The sequence below is a fragment of the Vombatus ursinus genome, unplaced genomic scaffold (genome assembly GCF_900497805.2).
Source record: "Vombatus ursinus unplaced genomic scaffold, bare-nosed wombat genome assembly UNPS02015255.1, whole genome shotgun sequence".
NCBI classification, from domain to species: domain Eukaryota; kingdom Metazoa; phylum Chordata; class Mammalia; order Diprotodontia; family Vombatidae; genus Vombatus; species Vombatus ursinus.
Genome location: NW_020955033.1, coordinates 39,628,837 through 39,638,624, shown reverse-complemented (window position 1 = coordinate 39,638,624; position 9,788 = coordinate 39,628,837). Strand labels below are relative to the sequence as shown.

Below are 9,788 nucleotides of genomic sequence, written 5' to 3'. Positions count from 1 at the left end.
GGAAGGGGGAGAAAAATTTTAAACTCAAAAGCATATGGCAGTGATTGTTGATAAATCAAAACAAATTAATTAAAAAAAGAATCCAAGTTACTTATTACAAGTGTATTTTGAAATATGTTTCTTGAAATCACCTGGAATCTAGAGGAATATGAAACCTCCCACTTTTACTAGACCAGGGGTTCTTAACCTTTTTTGTATCATGTATTCCTTTGGCGGTTTGGTGAAACCTTTGGATTCCTCAGAAATAATTCTTTAAATGAACAAATAGTATGAAGAAGACTAATTGTATTGAAATAATATGTAAATTTTCTCTTATCCACCAGACATTGGAGGAGGTTGTTCATGGACCCTGGGTTAATAATTACCAGACCAGATGGATTCCACACTTTGGGTAGGGAATCCATACTTTAACAGTGAATTGGCCTGCCAGTGATTTGAGCTATGGTTCTGTTAAAATATATACACAATTTTACAAAAAACATAGACTATCAGAACCACAAAGTTATAAGAAATGACAAAAGTCAGCTGCTCCTAAAATATATCCCTTGTTGGATGACATCTGATAGACTAGCAATTTTATGGTACTTTCTACTTTGACTTATAAAGCAAAAAGTATGGCACATAAGGAAAGGGAACCATAAGGGCCATTTGTTGAGAGCACCTCCTTCTCCCTCCTCATCTCACATTACTCACATCTCCCATTATCTCCCTTTTCATCCATCTCACATGAAGAGGTGGCCCTTTTATCCGTGTTAAGGCAAACCCATCAATATATACCCTTGATCCCATCCCTTTCCCTCTAGAGATTTCCTCCTTCATCATATCCACTCTGTCTAATCTTCAATCTCTCTCCTATCTACTGACTCCTTCTTCCTTTCTTTTGTCTCAATTCTTCCCACTCTCAGGTCTTCTTGATCCTTTAAAAATAACTCAATTGATAAAACCATTATTGCTCGCTATTATTCTTTATCTACCCCCCTCCTTTCTGATAAGCTCCTTGAAAAAGCTGTCTACACTAGGTACCTCCACTTTCTTTCCTCTCACTCACTTCAAAACCCTTTGCAGTCTGATGAAATAATTCAACTGAAATTGCTTTTTCCAAAGTTATCAATGATCTCTGGATTTTCAAGTCCAATGGCCTTTCCTCAAGCCTCATCCTTCTTGACCTTTCTGTAGCCTTTGTCAGTATTGATTAGCATCTCATCCTGGATATTCTCTCAAGGTTTTTGTGACACTGCTTTCTCCTGCTTTTCTTACCACCTGTCTAAATTTTCTTTATCAGACTTTCATCCAGGTCAGGTCTATTAATTAAGGGTATCTTCCAAAGCTCTGACCTGGGCTTTCTTCTCCCTTTATACCAAAGGTTCTTAACCTTTTATGTGTTAACCCCTTTGGCAATGTGGTTTTAAGCCTATGGATCCATTCTTAGAATAGTACTTTAAAATACATGCAATTAATTATTATAAAAGAAACCAATTATATTGAAATACAGTTATCAAAATGTTAAAAAAAACCCACCCAATTTTAGATCCAAGAGTAAGAACTCCTGGTTCTATATTGTCTTGCTTGCTAATGTCATTAGCTCTCAACAGGTTCTTTTCATCTCTGTGCAGATTCTTCCCAGACATATAAATGCAGCCCTAACCTCTCTTCTGAGTTCCGACCCACATCAACAACTGTCCTCTAACATTTCAAACTGAATGCCCCACAAGCATCTCAATTTCATTATGTCTGAAATAGAACTCATCTTCCTCACCTCAACACCGCATCCTTCAGTCCAACACTTCTCACTTCCCAACTTTCTTAATACTGTAATGGGTACCACTCCTTTCCCAGGCATAGGCTTGTAATATCATTGCTATCTTCAACTTCTTGCTCACACTCACCTTGTATATCCAATCTGTTGTTAAGTCTTGTTTCTACCTTCCTAACATCTTTCATGTGTATTTCTTCCTTTCTATTCACATAGCCACCATCTTGATATAGGCTCTTAGTGCCTCTCACCTAAACTCTTTCAACAACCTTTTAATTGACTTCCCTGTCTCAAGTCTCTCCCCATTCCAACCTATGCTCTATTCAGGATGGTTTTTACTAATGTGTAGGTATGACCATGAGCCCTGCCCCTGCCCTAAGCAATAAACTCCAGTGACTTTTTATTACCTCTAGCGTCAAATTTAAACTTTTCTGTGTAGCATTTAAAACCCTTCAAAAACTGGTTCCTTCCTGCCATTCTAGTCTTAACACACTTTACTACATCTATGTAGTTTATAATCAACAATTGGCCTGCCTGCTGTTCTCTGAATACCACATTCTATTACTCAATTCCCTATCTTTTTACTGGCTTTCCCCCCATGGTCTCATCTTTCTCATCTCTGCCTCCTGGCTTCCTTCAAGACTTAGCTCAAATGCCACCTTCTACATTGCTATCATTTCCCCTCTGAGATAATCAATATATATATTATCTATGTACATGGTTATTTGAATGTTGTGTTCTCTGGTAGAATATGAGCTCCTTAAAGGAAGGGACTGTGTTTTTTACCTTTCTTTGTATCTCCAGGGCTTGGCACAGTGCCTGTCACATAAGTGCTTAATAAATGCTTACTTACTAAACAAGTAAGGGTCAAGCAGAAACTAAGAATGAAAATTGCATGCTACTATTTGGTTTTATTTGCAATCAGAGAATTAAAAGACTGTATAAAAATTGGAGTATATTTCTTGTGAAGACAAAATTTATCAAAATCTAACTAGTTAAAAGAGTAGTTTTGCTTCCTAAATATCTCTTAATGATTGTCGTCTGCATCAGTTTATGAGACCCACTTTTTCTTTATGGCTATAATCTCTGTGCCACCAGGGGGCAACTTCAGTATTACTTAATTCATTACCCTATTGACCCTGTTTAGAAAAACCATGTGGTCTACATCTAATAACTTTCTAATACACTTGTTCAGTCTCTGATCTTTTGGAAAAACAGAGTTACCCCAGACTTTTTCTTATAATGTCAATGTCTTAAAACCATGGTACGGAATAACTGATTCATAATGCTGTTACCTTTATACATTTAAATTACTTCTTGACCCTGTGATTTCATTGATTGTAGCTAATTCCTGGTGATGAACCCCTCCCTCCCAATCAACACAGAGCTGCAACTGTTACACAACTTATAGTCTTAGAGAGTTGTCTGGGACTCTAAGAGGTTAAATAACTTGTGCAGAGTCATAAAGCCAGTATATGTCAGAGGGTCTTGAATCAAGATCTTCTGATTATGAAACTGGCTCATGAAGAAACATGCCAGGCTGCCCCCATGGCATGATTTTAGAAAGAGGAAAGATTTGACAAAAGAGTGATTATAACTAGTGGCAGGGTAGATAGAGTGCTAGACGTGGAAAATTGTTCCCAGAAAGACCTCAGTTCAAATTCTGCTTTAGAAATTTACTATCTGGTGGCAGGCCCCAGCCAGCAGGAGGGAAGAGGTGGTGGTGGCAACAGTGGCCAGGGCCTTAGCTAGCCTGAGGGAAGAAGGGAGGGAGGAATGGTGGTGGCGGCTACAAGCGGGAGACCCTGACCATGACTGACTTTAAGATGGGCACCAGGTGACTCAGCTGAGTGGCCGGGAAGACAGAGTACACATTGATAGATGAACAAGCCATCCCACTGGAAGAGAGTTACTCTTTGGAGACAAGAATGGAAGTAGACATTGATGGAAATGGTGCTAAAATATATGCTTATGCCTTTGACAAAAACCATGGAAGGGGATCTGGACATTTAAGGGAGGGATTGTTTCAGGACTTCAGGTGGTACATCTTAATGTAACCGTGGACAATTGACTAGACAGTGCCATGGGGGTAGAGACCCAAAACAGAAGAAATCTCTAGTAAACAAAGGGAACGGAGCAATTCAGCAGCTTCCCACAGATCCTACTGAAGAACGGTTCCCCTTCCAGAATATTACTCGTTATTATAACACTAATGAAGCTGTGGCAGAAGGGAATTCCTACACATACTATGAATGCCATTATCCCCATGCACAACGGCTGAAAAGCAGCTACGTGAATTCAGCGTCTGTGACTGGTGTCAGGTGGTCAGGTACTGTGGTTCTCATTGCAAGCAAAAGGATTGGCCTGCTCACTAGAAACACTGCCAGGAGAAGAAATGAATCCTTCAGCAAAAGTATGAACCAGAGTGACGACTTATCAGTGACATCTCAGCAGGCAGATTTCTGCTTGCACAGGCATCCATGGACTCTTATTTTTGCAAAACAATAGCAGACTGATTATTGAAATTTGAAGCACCCAAGAACCCAATGACACTTGCATAGACCAAGCCACTTTGGGGGCTCCATGTAAGGGGACAGCTTCCTTCCAGAATTACTCTCAAGCGGCGACTCCCATGGAAGCTTTAAGCAGGAAGGCTCTCATTATTTATATGTTACTACGTTCGTAAACTCATGTATAGTTTTTTGGGGGCTAGAGATTACAAACAGAATCATTTACTGCAATCTTTAAATGAGAAACTGTTGGGCCACATGTCGTAGCAAAATCTCATCACCTAGATAGCTGGAAGTCACAACAGCTGAGTCAAGGTCATGGGGAGGGGCTTCTAGCATCAGCAGTTACTTTGGGGAACAGTCTTGGTGTAAGTACTATTTTTGAAACAGCAAAGTAAAGGGTTGGAATATAAAAAGAAATTTACTATCTGTATAACCTTGGTCAAGTAATTTAACCTCTCTCAACCTCAGTTTTTTTTACCTGTAAAATGGGGGCAATAATAGCACCTATCTCACAGGGGAGTTCTGAGAATCAAATGAGATAATCTATGTAAAGCACTTTGTAAACCTCACAATGCTCTACAAATGCTTGCTATTATGTAAAACTGCAAAGTTCTGAGCAACAAACTCTGTTGCTCAGAAAGGTTTGCAATCCACACAACTGAACTGGTTTTAATCGTTTTGAAGTAGATTTTCTTCACTGGTAGTACAATCTTTAGAGGAAAAAATGAAACCAAGATTTTTATGTAAAGAACCCAAATTACTTCCTTTTCGTTATTTTTTTTTAACAAAGGAAAAAGAGGACAAGACAGGTTATTAATAACCCTTATTTCCTGAATTAGGGAGGTTGTTCCCTCCTGTCCCCACCCCCCAAAAAAGATATCAATAGGATTATACGGGGGAACAATACCCTGACAGACACTCGTGCTTCCTTAGTATCTTTCACAGAATGAATTCCAGTACCAGCTTCCAGAATAGATTTCATAGTTTTTTCAATGGCTTTTTAGAATCTGCAGTGTCCTTAGAGATCATCTTGTCCAAACTCCTCATTTTACAGATGAAAAAACAGACTGAATGAACAGCCACAGTTTGTTCAAATCCTCACAGGTAGTATGTGACAGAGCCTTTACTGGAATTCCATCCCTGACATTCCAAATCCAACTCTCTTGACACTATACTATGTGAAGACAAATAGAAAAAAACCATCAACATCACCTTGAAAGAAGGTTATTACCTCTTCTTTCTTGAGATTCTAACAGTGATGTTCTGTAGATAATATATACTTCAAACTATATTTAATAAATATATTTTCTCTTGGAGAGGATAAAGTTAGCAAAGATTAACTTATTTTTGCATTGTTGATTTTTAAAATAGTACTTCTTCTATCATGTTGTGGACTATATTTAGTATTTATCTTCAAAGGACATCCTCTTTCTCTGTCACAAGATAAAATAATCTTAATCTCTGTGATTTTTTAAATGCAATTGCCACAACAAGAATTTTGGAAAAAGTAAATGCTGAACTTAAATTCTCTTCCTTTTGAGAGGGATGGAAAAAGTGATAATATTATAACAAAGAATTGAAATTCTCCATAGGATCTGGTGCTGAGAATGCAAGATGGACATAAGAAAATGCAGTGGAGAAGAAAAAATGTCCCTTGGAATCATCTTAAGGTATTTGTTTGAAAGCTATGAATGCCTTCAAAACAAAAATACATTTTCATCTTAATGATTTTTGTTAGTACAATAGTACAGTATTAAGGAGCAATGATGGATCATGTCTAAACTGGACTAAAAAATTGTATTCCAAATGCAATGTGTTGAACTATATGCATTTGTGTGTATATGTGTGTGTGTATATATATATATATATAATGTGTGTATGTATACATATGTATGTATGTATATATGTGTAGGTAAACTCTTAAAAATCTGAGTATCTAAGGAAGTAGGAACAAAACCATTGACTATAAACTTCTACTATGTATTTAGCTTTGCATACTTTTTAACTAATGTTTTACTATTCTACATACAAACACCACATTAACTAATGACTATGTATTAACTTTAATAAACATTAAGTACCTACTATATCTATAAAACATTACTTTAGGCCCTGGGAATAAAAAGAATAAGACACTATTCTTGACCTAAAGGAGTTTATAATTTGATATGGAGGTTAAAATATGTACACTAGAAACTTAGTATTCTGACAATGAAATTCAAGATTCGAGAGAACCGAAATGGAGGAATTAAGAATCAAAGAATTTCAGAGTTGGAAGTGACCTTAGATCATCAAGTCCATTCCCCCAAATTTTGCAGATGGTGAAATGGAGTCACAGAAAGGTAAATGATTTGCCTGAGGTCATACAACTGTATTAAAGACAGGGCAAGAACTAGAACACATTGGAAGACTGAGAAAATGAACTATAAGGTCCCCTAGATCTTTCCTTCTCTGAAATTCTAAAATTCTGAGTCCTAACTTTGCCATTTACCTTTTATGAAGGTAAACTATAAGAGGTTCAAGAAACTATTAAGTATGATTTAAATTAATTTTTTTTTTTTTACTAAGATCTGTGATTTCCTAGTTGTAAGGAGCTCCTGTTGAGGGAATTGCCCCTACCAATGAAAATCAGCAATGGTTCTTCAATTTATAGTTTCAGAAAGGTACCTAATAAGTTGTCCAGGGTCACAAAGCCAGCATAAGTCAGAGATTGGACTTAATACGTAGAATATAATGGAAAAAAGGAGAAAGAATACAGAATAGGATTCCAAGACACACTAAAAAACCAACTTCTGCTTTGAATTTTTTTTGTCAATTCTTCATTCTTGGCCCCAAATCCTACTCAGAATTGCATTGCTTTGTTACGTTTTCTTGTTTTTCATCCTCCTTAGAAGCAAAGAAATTAGAGAAAGATGACTTATTCAAAATATTGTTCTTATATACCCCAAAACAAAGTTAAAGCAGATGGTAGGAAGGGCAAGAAGGACAAGAATCAAGGTAATCAACATGATTGGCTTCTCAATCAGTTACCAGATCTTATTTACATCCAGTCATCTTTTTATTCTTCCTGCCACCACCCTTGTATATGCCCATATTGCTAGCTAGCTGGCTAGATGATTTCAAGAGCCTCCTGAAAGATATCTGTGCTTTTTCTTTCTTGCACTAATTACCTGTTTATACCACTGCTAAATTTCTCTTCTTTAAATGTAAATCTGGTCACGTCATTCTTTTCCCAGAGACCTTCCAGTTTATCATGTTTGATGACCCCAATACAAGTGCTATGTTTTTTCCCATTACTGTACCTTTGCTCACTTTGCCCCCTATGCCAAGGATGTTCTTTCTTTCTTTCTCTTTCTTTCTCTCTCTCTCTCTCTTTCTTTCTTTCCTTCTTTCTTTCCTTTTTCCTACCTGTTGAACGCCTATTAATTTTTTTAAGCTCCTGGAACGAAATCCCTCAAATACTTCCTTTTCAAAGAAACCTTAACTAATCACCCAGAAAGTATCCCCTTTCTCCTCTTGTATTTCAAACTGCACTTTGCTCACCCTTTTCTTCTGCACTTAGGTACTACTGTGTATTTATGGTAAAACACTTTGTAAACATTAAAGCACTATATAAATGTTCACTGCTGTTTTTATTGCCAATGTGAGCTCCATGAAAGCAGAGACTACATCTTATCTAAATGATATCTCTTTCCTTGTTCCAGACCTCAGCTTAATGTCATTTAGCCCACAGCAATAACTGTCTCTGGGACCCTGTCCTTGTTGTTACAATAAACAGATGTGCTTCTGTAGTATCTTCAAGTAAAAAAGTCAGGCATGGGTCCCAGCATATGACACAAGAGGGAATTTTCAGTGTTTCACTATGACAACTCATTTTCATGACAGAGGAACATACCCTTAAACAAATTACAAGAGACAGTAAAAGTTTGGTAGAAGAAAGAGAAAATGTTGGTGCTGGCAGTGACAGTCACTGAAAAATGTTTCTTTTCCTGGCCTTGCATCTTTCCCCTCTCCTTTATCGCAAAAGGCTCTTGAGTGGGATAAAGGAGATGTGGGTTCTAATCCTCACATTATCACTTTCTTGTACAAGCCTTGATAATTCAGTTCATCTCTTTGATGGTCAGTCTTCTCATCTTAGATATTGTTTTCCTCAAAGATTCCAAGCTCTTGAAGGGAGGGGCTATGTTTCTTTGATTTGTATCCCTAGAGCTTGGCACATAGCAAGCTGTTAATAAATGCAGTATGGTACGGTATAAATGTATAAAATACCAGACACTGAAGTGTATGAAGAGTGTTAGAAAGGAACTACCATGGAAAACGGGAAAAAAGGTAGGTTAGAGTCAGACTTGGAGAAAAATGGTAAACCACTCCAGTATCTTTGCCAAGAAAACCCCAAATGGGGTCATGAAGAGTTGGACACAACTCAAAAATGACTGAACAACAACAATGAGTCAGATTGTGGAATTTCTTACATGTAAAAGTTAATAAGCAAGTAATTTGCATAGTAGGCAACTAGAAACCATTGAAGTTCTTTAACAGCGGAGTGATGTGATTAAATAGGATCATCACCTGGAGTTGGAAGGGATCTTAGAGGCCCTCTGGCTCAAGCCCCTCATTTTATATGTGAGGAAACTGATCCAGGGAGGTTAAGTAATGTGCCCAAGCTTATTCAGGTAATATGTGTCAGAGGTGAGATTTGAACCCAGGTGTTTTGACTCTAGAGCCAGAGCTCTTTCCATTGTGCCATATCCCCACTGTAGCTTGGGTTTTACTGGCTAGATCTCTTTCTCAAACACCAAGCCTGAAACCCAATGTACTAGGGATCTCATGGATTGGATAATAATAGGTCTCTGCCCAAGTACCACTTAATGGTTATTTTTTGGGCCCTCCAGGCTCAGAGTGACTGTAAACAATAACTGTTTCTCTTTTGGCCAACAACCCTGAGGGTCTTCCCATTCAACTTTGATTTATTGATTTATTTATTTATATTAAAGAGTCCATCCCTTGACTCACTCCTTAAAGAGGTCTATTCACTGAATGTTGCCTCACTCAAAGTAAGAACTTGAAAAGACCTTAACTTAAAGGGGCCAAGGTCTCCCACTGTATCCTGGGCCATCTCCAGTTGTCCTGATTGATATCTGGCCACTGGACCCAGATAGCTCTGGAAGACAAAGTGAGGCTGGTGACCTTGAACAGCCCTCCCTCACTCAAATCAAAGTTAATTGCAAGTCATGTCATCATCTCCTTGACGTCATGGTCCTCTTTGAGAATGAAGAACAAACGACATCCCCACTGTACTAGATCGTTGAATTAGGATGATTATTTGACATCAGCATGAAGGATGGAATGGCTAAGAGAGAAACTAGAATGAGACTAATTAAGAGGTTGTTACAGCAATCTAAGACAGCTAAGTGGCACAGTGCACTGAATGCAGGGTCTGGAGTCAAGAATAACTTTCCTGAGTTCAAATCTGGCCTCAGATGCTTACTAGCTGTGTGACCCTAGGCAAGTCACTTAACACT

The 9,788-nt window shown here is 37.9% G+C and overlaps 1 protein-coding gene and 1 pseudogene across 2 annotated transcripts in view; one reads left to right on the top strand and one right to left on the bottom strand.

The window, feature by feature from the left end:
- Window positions 1–9,788, bottom strand: part of LOC114031799 (guanine nucleotide-binding protein G(olf) subunit alpha) — a 375,339-nt gene that overhangs the window by 93,091 nt on the left and 272,460 nt on the right. The gene's annotated exons all lie outside the window — the stretch shown is intronic.
- Window positions 3,565–4,152, top strand: LOC114031800 (annotated as a pseudogene).